Source organism: Rissa tridactyla, chromosome 1, assembly GCF_028500815.1.
Source record: "Rissa tridactyla isolate bRisTri1 chromosome 1, bRisTri1.patW.cur.20221130, whole genome shotgun sequence".
In the NCBI taxonomy this organism is placed as follows: domain Eukaryota; kingdom Metazoa; phylum Chordata; class Aves; order Charadriiformes; family Laridae; genus Rissa; species Rissa tridactyla.
The window spans coordinates 196,269,079-196,282,786 of NC_071466.1; the positions used below are offsets into that span (position 1 = coordinate 196,269,079).

At 37.1% G+C, this 13,708-nt stretch overlaps 1 protein-coding gene across 1 annotated transcript in view; it reads right to left on the reverse strand.

Moving 5' to 3' along the window:
* Nucleotides 1-13,708, reverse strand: part of GRM8 (glutamate metabotropic receptor 8) — a 348,956-nt gene that overhangs the window by 178,769 nt on the left and 156,479 nt on the right. The gene's annotated exons all lie outside the window — the stretch shown is intronic.

Sequence of the window (13,708 nt, forward strand, 5' to 3'; positions counted from 1 at the left end):
CCAAAGGTAACACATCTTATTTCTTTAAGATCTCAAGCTCAAAATATTTCCTATGAATAGCATTTGGTTCAACCTGGAGTTGAAATTATCGATTCCATTCATAGGTCACAGTTTATAATTATATTCTCTCTCTCAGATCTTATTCACCAGACAAACCAGTTATAACAGACTTTACAAAAGGCTTTATTTTGCCTGGTTTTGCACATAAATACTGTGTTTGTATTTACTTCAGATACAAATGCTGCCACCTGCTCCTCTCAGTACCCTGACATTTGGTGCTAATTAGATGGACTTGCATTATCAACAGCAAAGTAATACCGCGCTGCAGCAGGCACGGTTACCATGGATCCTAATGCACTCAGCATTCTGCAGGAAATTTAACAGAGCATAAGAAATAAATCTATTCCTGTGTGAACCTGCACCAGTTCTGTGACACTATTAAGGTACATCCTCAAAGTCTGCTAAATCCGAGGGTAAATACCATTATTATTTCTAAACTTTTATTAAAGCATTTTACCATTGAGTCACCATGTAGGTGAAACAAAATTGCAAGCCGATTTTAAACACCCTGACAGTGCTAATGGAAACAAGTCATGCATTCAAGCTATAAAGGAGAATGAGTCTCAACTGGGGATCAGTTGCCACAAAAAAGACTACTGGCATCTGCAAGTGAGAACAGTCAAAACAATTCATACTTGTAGGACTGTCACACTGAACAGTTGCAGTGAAAACTCACGTTATTTGTTCCTTTTCAACCCTACCTGAATGTACCTAATTACTCTGTTGATAAGACCTAACAAACTCAGGCTAATCCAAAAGTTGCTTCTACAGAGTGACTTGACATAGTTCAATAAACTCTACTGATCAAATTAAATGAGAAGGAGGAGGAATGGATTACGGTGAGAGCAGAAGGTGAAGAAAAGCAGCTAATAACCAAGCTAATAACTAATAAGAGAAATAAAACCATTAAATAAGAAGGCAATATAAAATTAAAATTCTTTCCTTTCTTCCTTCCTTACAGTGAAATGCATGTAACACTATAATTCTTCCCATCTGTTCTAGGGTCCCACCACTCCATATTTTACAGTTGAGATAAATTAGCATTTTCTGCTTCAGGTATCAGCCTCAGCCATCGTTTTGGGGTTCCTCCTTCATTGTCAGAACTATCTACATTCCTGTCCTGTACACATCTTCAAGTGCCACGGAGACAGACTTCTATGAGCTTTAATATTCTTTCAGAGTCGAACCCAACCTCTCACCTCTCAAAAAGGTAAAGTTCAGCACCTGAGTTATAAATTGCTCATCCTGTGTTCTCTGAATGGGCTTTTGTAACAAACTACCAAAGGCAAGTTTGAAACATTGTCGCCTTCTCCTTGTGATTAGAATGGTTTGCTGTAGTATGGAGCAACACACTGCCATCAAAGGAAAATCAGGGAGAATCCACTCTCCAGAGCTGAAAGCATCATAGCACGATGCTGGGAAGTACGTGGTATGATACACAACCTCACCAGTCTCAGGCTGCTCGCTCCATGAGAGTCCTCTAGGTTTCGTCACAATTGAATTCTAATTAAAATATTTACTCTTTAAAAGATTAAATTCTTTTGAGAATCACCTCACTAATCTCTGTTTCTGTAAGTGACACAGCTCAAGGGAAGGAGAAGAAGACAGGCCAGACAGCATCTACAGGTATAAAAGCTTTTTATGGGGTAGCACAGATCTACTGACCAGGAAGCTACAATTAATAAACCACTGCATGCAACAGATAAGTAACCAAACAGGTAGGCAATACATGATTCGGGGCAGGATACAAGTAACATTTCCTCTCTTTTTTTTTTTCTCCTCTCCCTTTTTTGGCAGGTACAAATGGACAATGGACCTAGGTTTGTATAGCATAGTTCTATTCACAAGAACTATGTTGTTCTATTCACACAACTATTCTAATCACATTAAGAATCAAAAGCACACCCTAAAATATTAGCAATTTGTCTATATTTGAATTAGCAATCAGTTTCTAATTGTGGGGAAATTTCTGTACCTAAATTATCTATAACTGAAGTGTCAATGAAACTGCAGTGTATGAATACGATGCACGCTTTTGAAACAGGAAATCTCAAAGTTTACACATGGCATAACAAAAAATAAAATATCCACTGATCTGACTGGAGACTTCACTTTGCTTGGAGCCCTGAAGACTGTTCAGCCTTCGCAGTAGCTAGATGCTTCCCCTCCAGCAGAGCTTGCCAGTTGACAACATTTCACAGCTGGGATGAAATCTCTATCCACGTAGCTGAGTGCATTCTTACCCTGGGTGGCTCATGAATAACCGAGAATTTGTCTGTTGTACAGCATGAATACTGGAGAGGAAAGAGAGACCGGCTCTAATGGCTGGCCAAGAAAAGTTTATCTATCTGTAAGAGGGGCTTGGTTTTTCTAAAAATCAGAACAATACAATAGTCCCCGCAAATAAGGAAGAAGAGTAAGGAATCTTCTGAACAGGAAAAGCTTGTATTAAAGATTTCCACAATTATTAATGTACTTTAAATTAAAAACAAAGAAAAACACAGCTTTCTTCAGCAATAACTCGTTGTGAACCAGATTTACTTCATTTCTAATGTCATGATACTGCCCAAACTCAGTTTTTCAAAAAAGCTGAGTAACATGTCTCTGTGATCCATCTGCAGTAACTTGTTAAAGTTTTCATCCTATTTTTCTCAGGGCGTCACAGGCCAGGATAAAGGAAGAGACATGAATGACACTATTTTTGGAAATAAGTTTAAAATTTAAAAAGTTCTGTAAGAGCATCTGATTTGCATCCTCCAGAGAGCTTCAACCTCTTGCAGTTATTGACATAGCTGGGTTTCAGGAAATACATAAATGTTAAGTGGTGAGTAACCCCAGCTCCTACCTGACATTCTACTTCTACAATCACATCTTTGATTTCAAGGAAGAGATGAAATGCATAACTTTGATATTCTGTACTGAAAAATATCCCCATGGAAAGGTAAATCCGTTGTCCAGAGGAATGGAAAATTACTAGATGTCAATGTCAACATTTTTATCTGTGTGATTCATCGTAATCAGCATGTAATTTATACACACTGTCACTATTGTCTCCATCAGCTATGTGCTAGATAAACATTTGCACAGGTAGCTGATCACGTATGTACTGTATACAATAAATTATTATACACTGCTTTGATAAAAAATATTTGTTCTGGGTCCCAAATCATACTTTTTTTTTTTCTCATTTTAACCTACAGTCTTATGGGGAGGCTTTTTTACAGAGTTACATTTCACTAAAGAATGTATTTCCATCACAACAAAAGTACTATCTGAAAACCTTACTCACCAACATTTTGGTCTCTAGGGAAAACAACACAGAAAATCAGCACTAGGTTGAAAATATGATTGTTACATTTTAGAACTGAACCAGTTTGAAACTTTTGGTTACATGCACTTAATTTTTATGTTAGATAACACACTATAGTATTTTCATTAAAGTAGAATAAGGTTTAATTCTCTTTTGCTTTGAATTTTAAAATGGTCCCGTTTAATTTCAATTCCGAATGTCAAATTCCTTTTCGAAATAGAAGATTGATCTTCTCTGCAGTTCCACTTCTCAAGAGGATTTCCTGAATAATAAATTAGGAATAAAGGTTTTGACCCTTATTGTATTTTTTCCCACTTTCCAAAATAGGTCCTGAATGTATAACAGCAGTTGTTGTAAATGCTCTGCTTTTCTGAACAGTTTAAATATATCTGAGACTAGGGAATGAGGGAGGGGGGACTGGGAACAGTTCCCCTGTGGCCTGCCAGTGCTTGTCAACACCAAGAGGTCCAGCCCCCAGTCCCAGCTCCCACAGCTTCAGCTCCCCTTTCTCCAGGCAGCCTGCTCTGGCTCTTAATAACTCCCTCCCTTCTCCACCTCTGGCTTAGAGTTTCTATGCTGAATTGAAGATCAGTAACAGAAAGATTAGAGGGAGGACAGGGAAATGGGAAAGGAAAAATATTTTGCTACAAAAGCATCCTCTGTGGACTTGCATACAGATAGGGATGACAATGAAATTAAGGCAGAAGGAAAGGAGGTTTTATATAGGAGAATAAATGTATACCAAGACATATACACATGCACGTTGTACACCATAATAATATTTTAAAATAGAACACCCCAGAGAATAGATCTGTATGGATACCCAAAAACAAGGAATAGGTTTATACCATCATCTTTTGATCAGAAAATGAATCACATACAAAGTTGAAGAACAGAAAATATGACCAGTGAAAAGTATTAATAATGCAGTTTTTCAAATAACCACCTACTCTCTAGGGATGTATCATATGAAGGCAAAGTACAGGCACTTAAAATTACTATTTCTTTGTGGAACTGGCTATGGAATACTTTTATTTGGATTGAAAATAAAATCCTCCACAAATGCGTAAGTGCACCCCATACAGCCAACCTTGCAGCATTGGAGCTACATCTCTAGGTATTGCACAGCAAATTGTTTGAAGGCATAATTACACCTGAAATGCTTGATCATAATGTAATTAAGTTCCTCACCCTCAAATGAGAACTAATTTAAACTTGCATTCAAAACTCCACTTAAAAAGAGAGGACTTTGGAAAACAAAAAAACTAGTCAAAAGCACGCTAAAGGAATTAATGTACTGAGTTACAGCAAAATGTACATAGTCTTGTAAAAGAGTTACTAAGGATTTGAACACCGTGAAGCAAATGTCTAGGCATGACAAATGACATCAGACCAGGTGCAGAACTAACACTACTAAAGAACAGACATGACAACAAGCTAAAATTTAACTTTTTCAACAAGTGTCACAGAACTGACCTCCTTGTGTGATCAGAAAGAGTAAGAGAATGATGGTTTTGGCCACCCAGACACAACAGCAGCAAGGGAAATGAAATGCTACAGAAAGTTATAGAAACTGAAGAAGCAGAAAACATGATCATTTGAAATTTCAGATAGACACATTTCAGGCAGGTAAATACCATAATGAAGCATCAGCCAGAGATACTGTAAATGACCAACACAAAAAACAAACAGAGAATCACAGAATGGTAGGAACGCAAAGAAGAGAAAGGTTGTTGGGTTTTATGTGGAAGAATGCACCAGACCAAACTCCAGATAGGACTAGAAATGAGCACTGTTGTAATCATGAGCAAAATATGCTCAGGTACATCTTTCTAAAAAAAAAAAAAAAAAAAAAAAAAATCCAAAAAGAAAAAATTAATATAGGAATGCTGGGTTTTTTTGTTTTTTGTTTTTTTTTTTTTTTAAGTAGCACTATAAAAAGGCAAGGGAGTTGGTAAAAGCACCATACAAATTCTAAAAGCACACTTTCTTTTTTTTCAATGTCACATACATAACTAAAAGAAAATGTATAGCCCTGGTCATAAAGCCTTTAAAAGCAAAAGACAACATGATTCAGTATCGCAGTGAAGGAGACTGCAAGAAATTTTAATTCTTTTTTACAGAAGAGTGATTCATGGTAAAATGAGAAAATCCAAAAGGATAAACTGTGGAAAATAGAACCACATAACAGCAGACAAAAAAAGTTTTCAAGGAGTAATACACACTGCAGTTCCCTCCCACATACAATTTTCCTTTCATTGATAGTAGAGAATTTTAGAATGTAGTATTACTGAGGCCAAATTCTTGGTTGGTTACCTTTTTCATAGGATGTTTAAACTTCCTGTCTCTATTTCAAGGTTCTGTGCAAACTGTCTATAAAGCTCTGCTTATTTTCATCTTACTTTTAAGATCCAAAACTCTTGTCTTCTGAAGTGAAAAGCAATGTAGCTTCCCTTCTGATCATTCCTTTAAAGCTTTTCTTATCCTACAGAGCCTTTGATTACTGACCTCTCTGTGATTTCCACAGAAAAATCAAGTTATTACTCTCATTTGGGGGGCCACATCTTCTCAAATCTCATACCTCTTCATGTCAATAAAGAAACACTCATGTACAGCATTGAAGATTTGGCCATTATACATCCTTTGTAGTTTATCTCTGTGCAACTAAGTTACAATATCTTTGGGCTCGTGTCCCAAACCCTGGTTCCTTTATTATCATCATAAATTACATGAGAGACAATTTCACAGAGCAATTAGTGAAAACAGTTCAGATAAAAATGGAAAGTGACCTTAATATTCATCCAAAATTCAACCCAAATCTTATGCGGACCTGAAAGTCTCATAATGCGCCTTCCAAAGGTATGGGTCAATCCGAGTCTGTGTAAAGGAACAATGTTTAACAGAGAATGCCAGGAAAGTTTTATGATGAAAACTGGTATCCAGGTCATAGGCAGTTCTGCTGAAAAAGTTCAGAAGCTACAGGATAGTATGTAGATTTATTTGCTTTTTTTCCTGCAGGCTGTCGTGTACCAATCTTTACATTCCACACTATCCCACTGCACACAGAAACTGCAAATGTAGAAGACCTTTACATACTCAATTCCAGTTCTGTTAGCTGACATGAAGACTTGTACAATCTCATAAGTGAATTAATTCTTCTTCCTTTAATTATTTTTTCCTCTCTCCATTTTAAAACACTGCTGCAACTACAGATTTCAGCTAAAATCCAGTGGAAAGGTATCAAAAGTTCATGAGCAAGTTTCTTCCTATTAAATTTCAACCTAATTTTGCAGAAAAGTTAGAATTATGTATATCCCGTCTGATTTAAAAATATAAAAGCAGTGAGTTCCAGGAATTAAACCCCTAAATGTGTGTGTGCTTTATCTATCAGTAAATAATGAGCGATTTCTAGACCAAACGTAGCCTCCTTTTCTCTTTCCAAATTCTGTGAAAGCCATTTGTAATCTTACGTTTATTACTTATTTGGAATTACTAATTACAAAGCCAATGGTTAGTTTGTAGTCTGTACATTGTTCTTTATCTGGAATTTGAGGAATGTTACATACTTTAAAGTAGGATGCAGAACACATGACAGCCTTTTTGTCTTATGGTTATACTATTCAATTTTGCAAATCGCTTTTCAGTACTGTAGCCTTCTGGCAGATGTTAACATTTCTGTCCAAAAAGTTAAAAAGAAAAATCTATTATTCCAGTAATCTATACACATGGACTGTTTGTTATATTTTATATGTAATATATCTTGCAAGAAGGTTTGGTGAATTGCAGAGCTTATTCTATCACTCTCCAAGCCCACACTTCCAATTTTCCTAAAACTGCCACTGTTAGAGTCTCAGGCTCTTTTTCAAAATTTAAAAGGAATAAAATGAATTTGTTTCTTGTTTGCTGTAGTTTCAAAAGTCACAGGGAGAGACAATTTAAAATGTTACCTTGAAGTGCTTCTAGTCCTGGAAATGATTTGTTCATTTCAAGATGAGAGAATAACTGTTGATCTATCTGAGAGCCTCTGAAGAACTGCTCTTTCAAGGGTATGGCTCAGGAAAAAGTCTACCAATAATCAGAACTGAACACTGAAAGTGAAAAAGCACCCTTATTTTCTAAGCTAGGCAATGCTTACATGGTACTTAAATTTCACTGGACTCCTCCAAGTTTATGGGTTTATGACATGTGCAAATGCCAACTTGTTTTTCTTCTTCTTTGCTTGAAAGAATAGAACAGGAAAACACTGTTGAAAAAAAATAATCTGAAAAATGCAATTTCTGGCCCAAAGAGTTTATACTTCAGCACATGGCAACGTAGGAAACAGATGGAAAGCAAGGGAAACCTCAACAGCATGGTAGACCACGGCCTCAGCAGACCACCTGCCCCATGACTGCAGAGCTTTTGAAGGCATTCGATTCTTATTATTTTGTGGGGTCAAGTGGAATGTATATAATGCATAGACCTTCCATTTCGCTATCTTGAATTTTAACTAAGATAGTAGCAAATCAACCAAGACTATCCTTGGCTGCCACAATTCCAGAAATGCTGAAGATACAGTCAAAAAACCCCACAGTATTAATCACCCATTGTTTACTGATGCAGGTGAAGATACCATTAATGGAAGCATACCTTATCGCACAGTATCACTGTAATAAATTGAAAGTAACTTGTTTTCCACAGAGTATGTAGCATGTGAGATCACAACACCAGCTGCTTTTGCCTCAGTGACAGATCACATACATTATGTAGATTCATCAAAGATTTTAGAGCCTTAATTTGTCTGTCTTGTGGGATTATCTCATCACAGAATAAAAGGATCTTGTCCAGAATAATTAAATATTTCACTTTTAAACAAAGCCTAAATATAAACCTCAAATATAAAACTTTATCAACAAGTCTCTTTAAAATACTTCGCGTAGTTCAACAGGATATTGCATCCTGAAAATCTATGGTATTATCAATAGGCAAATAGTCACATATTCAGATCTAAGGAATAGTTGCTGATAATCCGTGTACACAGGACTGCTGTGTATTATCTTCCCTTTTGTTTCTATCTGTGAAAGTACCTGTAAGGATGCTAAGCTTCCTCTGAACATTTAAGTAATATACTCATAATTAATGTAAGAAAATATTAGAGTTATCACCAGGATCTTATATGAACTGTGAAGGCAGATTGCTTCATTGGGAAAGTGGTGATCCACGCAACCATGGAATGGTATTATTTCACTTGACTTGAGCAATCTAAAAGTGGGGCACTTTATCCAAATTGGTCATCTAGGTCTATCTGCAGTCTGTAAAGAGAGATGGGCATCCTCACAGGGTAAGTCATACCACTCTAAGCAGCTTACTAAGGCATGTGGAGGTGGCCTGCCAGAAGTTAAAGAATTACATAAATCCTGTCTCATGAGCTCCATCCAAGGGCAATCCTGCAAACCTGGAACATGCACTAGTCCAGAGCTAGAATTTGGGTCAAAATCATAATGCCCAGCCGTGCAGTTAAACCAGTGTAAGTTCAATGCAACAAACATACCTCTCCTCCCCTGTACGCTGATTTTAACACAAACTGAGGACACTTGTGCTTCTACCTGACCTTTCATAAGAACCCTCCATACCAAAACACCTATCTCAAATATTGGATACAAATAATATTTTGGAAATATTGAACTATAATTGTTACATTTAATGGATACACTTATCCACTAAAAGTCAAATTCTGACCTCCTTTTCTACACTGATTTATACTACAGCCCATTATATATGCCCCATTGATTTTGCTGGGTCTATTTCTGCAATAAAATTCTATTTGGTAGATTAAAAAGCATCTGCGTCTGTTTACAGATGACCAATCTGAATTCCCTTCCATAAAAGGTGAGCAATTACTTATAAATCAGGGGCATTTCACAGGTGAATAATTATTCAATGTATTGAAAGTGTTCATGATCTAAAAGTATTTTCATTGCTGCTTCATGAAATTATGAAACCACTTAGTTTACCTATACTCATTATATTATAAAATTAATATAATTATTAAAAATATAGATTTATTTGGGGTATTGGTGATATCTAACATCAGAATAAGTTTAAACTTTTTTAATATAAAAAATAATCAGTAGAAAGGTCACAATAGAAAGATTATATAATTTCCTTTGGTTTACCCTTGTGCTCGTATTTGTATTAACTTGTTGATATCCTGTAAATCAAGATTAACTAATAGAGCGAAGGCTGTTTTGTGGGAACTTGTGCATCAACAGTTTATGATGTAAGTCACTCTCCATTCCAGTATATGTGTGTGATGACATTTTACTGCAGTTACAGGACAAACAAGCTACTTTTTTTGGTCTACTGAGAAACTGCGTACTGGTATCTTAAGTACGTATCTTGAACCATTGAATACTCCAAGAATATTAAAAATAGCCTATAAATATTGAGCTGTGTATTAAATAGACTTTTCTCCTCTCAGAGCGGCTAACCAATGGAATAATGCATTTTGTTTGTAGCTAGCGGTCTTCTGCAAATAAGGGCCAAGAGCAGCCAAACCCTGCTTGTTCACAGGAACTGAGCACAGAGAGGGCTCTACGTCCTTCTTATTTACTCAGAGGGATCCATGTCACGAGCAGCAATTTCTTTCATTGTACAGAATCTGAAAGCACTACATGGCGGAGGGGGGGGGCACCTTTCTTCAGCTCTACCCACTGAGTCCCTTGAGTGCAGCTACATTTATGTTTTATTTGGATAAGGAATGTTTTTTTTCAAACAAATTTCCTGGCTGCCACAACCTTCACATGATGGAGCAGTCTTGCTCTGCACAATCCCAGTGCCTTTCAGAGGAAACCAAACCATAAAATGAGTGCGGGGAATACAGCTATGGCCCTCCATCTCAAAGGACCATACTAACCTGAAGTAAAGGCTTTTGAAACTAGTACAGTGAGGACCCCAATGCTCATCATCGACTGCTTTGCTCTGCAGAGGTGCACTGTTTGATAACACAGACAAGGTCTCAGGGCACCTGGGGAAGAAGGTACCTTGCAAAGGCCACTCTTTCTGCTCCCAACTGGTGTCCCCCACCACGCAATAGACCAGGAAAAAAATTTATCATGGACCACTACTTCCGAATATGGAAGAACATTTTCAACCAAATTAACATGCCTGTTTCTGATCTGGGTAACGAACTTTCACCTCCAAAATCCTCAACCAGATCAGTTCGCAGAACAGTGGTTGGACAGTGGTCAACAGTTCTGAGGGATGAGTCACCTCCTATGAGGTTACAATGAGTAGATCAGTCTGTCTGACTACATCCAAGGACATTGAAAACTATGCAGCTAATGGTCCTTTTTGAAGACTTAAACTATTTTTTATTGCAATACTTGTAGTCTAATGAAGCATCTAGCCAGGTAGCAAGTATGCACACCAAATGTGCGTACTTATAAAATGTTTAAGCACTGTAGCCTGAAATGCTTGAATAACGGCACGGATGATGCATATACAAAATTAAAACAGTTTTTCCAGTCCTCTCATAAGGCAAGATTACAAGAGCTTGCTCAGAAGGGAAAACAAGAAATATCTTTTCTACCTTAAGGGGGATATCTGGGACTCAGGCTCCTGTTCACAGCAAGGGTCTGTTTGTGGTAGACCAGGAGAGCAAACTGGTGAAGAACGGCATGCAACATTTCAACTAGTGACTTTCCTGTTCTACTAACATCTGTCCAAAGTGGTTGGGCTGGTACTGGAATTGTCAGAGTAACATACTATAGTCTCCCATGAGCAGGGATTGTGTACAGATGACATCTGAGTTACATCATAGAGTAATACTGGTTACGAGTTTTCTGAGGCTACATTTGAGAAGATGCAGTTCCAGACTTCACACAAAATTGTACTTAAAGCAACAATTCATTCACTAGGGTTTGCCATTCTTGCAGAGGCTCTGAGCTGGAATAAGAATTTTTGGATTCATAAGTTACTAGCAAACACATCCACACGTGTGCACCTACATATGCATATTGCAAGTCTTCCAAATTGGCAGCAAGTGTATCTAAAATGGCAAGATACACTATTTAAATGATTGTGCAGTGGAACATGACTCATAACTTTGTAAAACATTATAAATCTAAAATTGATACGTTTCCTGACAGAATACAAGACTTGAATTGCATTGAAATGACAGGATGAGGGGTAACGGTTTCAAACTGAAAGAGGGGAGATTTAGATCAGATATTAAGAAGAAATTCTTTACTGTGAGGGTGGAGAGACACTGGAACAGGTTGCCCAGAGGAGCTGTGGATGCCCCATCCCTGGAAGTGTTCAAGGCCAGGCTGGATGGGGCTTTGAGCAGCTTGGTCTAGTGGGAGGTGTCCCTGCCCATGGCAGGGGGGTGGGAACTAGATGATCTTTAAGGTCCCTTCCAACCTGAACCATTCTATGATTCTATGAATTCCTATTTATAAATAAAATTATAAACAAAGATCTCTATGGTCAATTTCTTGGTCTTGGTCAATTTCTTCCTCATATTAGATAAGAAGCTTTTTTAAATGATACATTCTGTAGGTGAATTTAAGCTTTGACAAAAGAACTGAGAAATTATATTCCACTGTATATATTATAAAGGGATCTAAAAATACTAACAACTGGTGAAACAACAAAATGGATGACAGCAAGTGAAATGAAGAAATCGAATCAGTGAATGGGCAGCGTATTTTAGGTCCCATGATTTGTTGGCTCTCAGACATACTGAGTAATACCCATGCACATTAGCAGTTGCTGGAATGAAATGCTATTCCACTTGAATCTTCTGAAATTGTGTAGTTTCTGGAATAAGATCCAGAACTGTCCCTTTGTAGGACAAGTGAATGTGTATATTTTCATCAAATACACCTTAAATTATGGTATTCTATCACATATCAGTCTACCAGACACTGACAGCAGACAGACAGCAAGGTTCATTCCTGCCAGATCTCCACCATCAGGAGAGAATTTGGTCTAAACATTCTGACCTGACGTATAGCAAGAAAAAGTCTGTATTTCAGTTTCGTTAATTTTTGCAGAATGTCACTCAACATTCTCAGGCATCAGCTTTTTCTTTGGAATTGACTACCCAGGCTTCTGCAATTGGGAACCAGACAAAATCTGCAAAAATGGTGAATTTATGGCTTATGGTATACTGTAACAAAGAGATTAAACTTCATTTAGCTTTTGACCTCTTTCTCATTAGGAAGAGGTCTTGGTGCCACCTGGGACATGATCTATTGTCCTAAAAACAAAAGCAAATGCTCTCTGGCTCCGTATATTATTTAATGACACATGATGCGGTTTGATTTAATGGTACATTAGAGGCAGCATGGGACCACTGCAGTGCAGCTATGTGTAACACACAATTTTCATAGTTCTGAGATAATATCCAAAGCAGAGTAAAAAACAGCTTAGACTATGAAAAATACTCCTCAGTCTTTTGTGTCCAATTGATGTGATGGGTAGCAAAGATTCAACAGTCTACTTAGCTCCTGCTTATAGTGCTGCAAATTTGACTACTGTGATTTTTACATAAAATTATTGTACTTACACAAAATGGCAATAGGCAAAAATAAAAAAATCAAAAATCCTTCTGCAATGTGTTTATAAGCTACTTTTCAAAAGGCAATCAAGAAAATGGCAAATAGCAAAAGATGAAAAAGAGTAAGAATTGCCCTTTCTACCTCATGCCTAAACATACTGTTCCCAACACACAAGTCGCACAAAGAGGGAGACCATGCAGCTCTTTCTGTGAGCTCGAAAACAATCCCTCCTCCTCCTCAGCCTTAGTGCCTTTTGGGAACTGTGGTACAACTCACCATGTGTCTCAACTGCATCTATGCTGACTTTTTTTTAACTTTGCGTAGGTCTCATCAAGAAAAAAAAAAACTACGTTAGGACTGATTTTATAGTAATGGAATCATTACTCAAACTAAATAGCAATGTACTGTACCTCTGCAAGATTCACGTTCTGCTACTGAACTTTTCATTTTGTTTTATAATTTTTTCAGAATGTGGCTGCATACACACATGTGTAAATCTACTTCTTTCTATTAATATTTTTAGGTGCAATGGTTTTTTTAAAGAGGTTAGTTAGGAGAAAACAATTAAATAATGTATCTCTAAAGTTCCTAGGTATGCTTGGTGTCTATTATGCTGCACTGTGATTTGTTTTCCTGTGAAACAAATAGTTCAGTTTGATAGAGCAAATTGAAATTAGACTAATTTATGCAGGTCTCTATATACTTTTGGAAACTCTTCCGTCTTTATTTTTAGCGGTGCAGTCAGTCATTATAGGCAGTTAAAGGCTGATTAGGTTTGTGGAGTAGTTAAAAT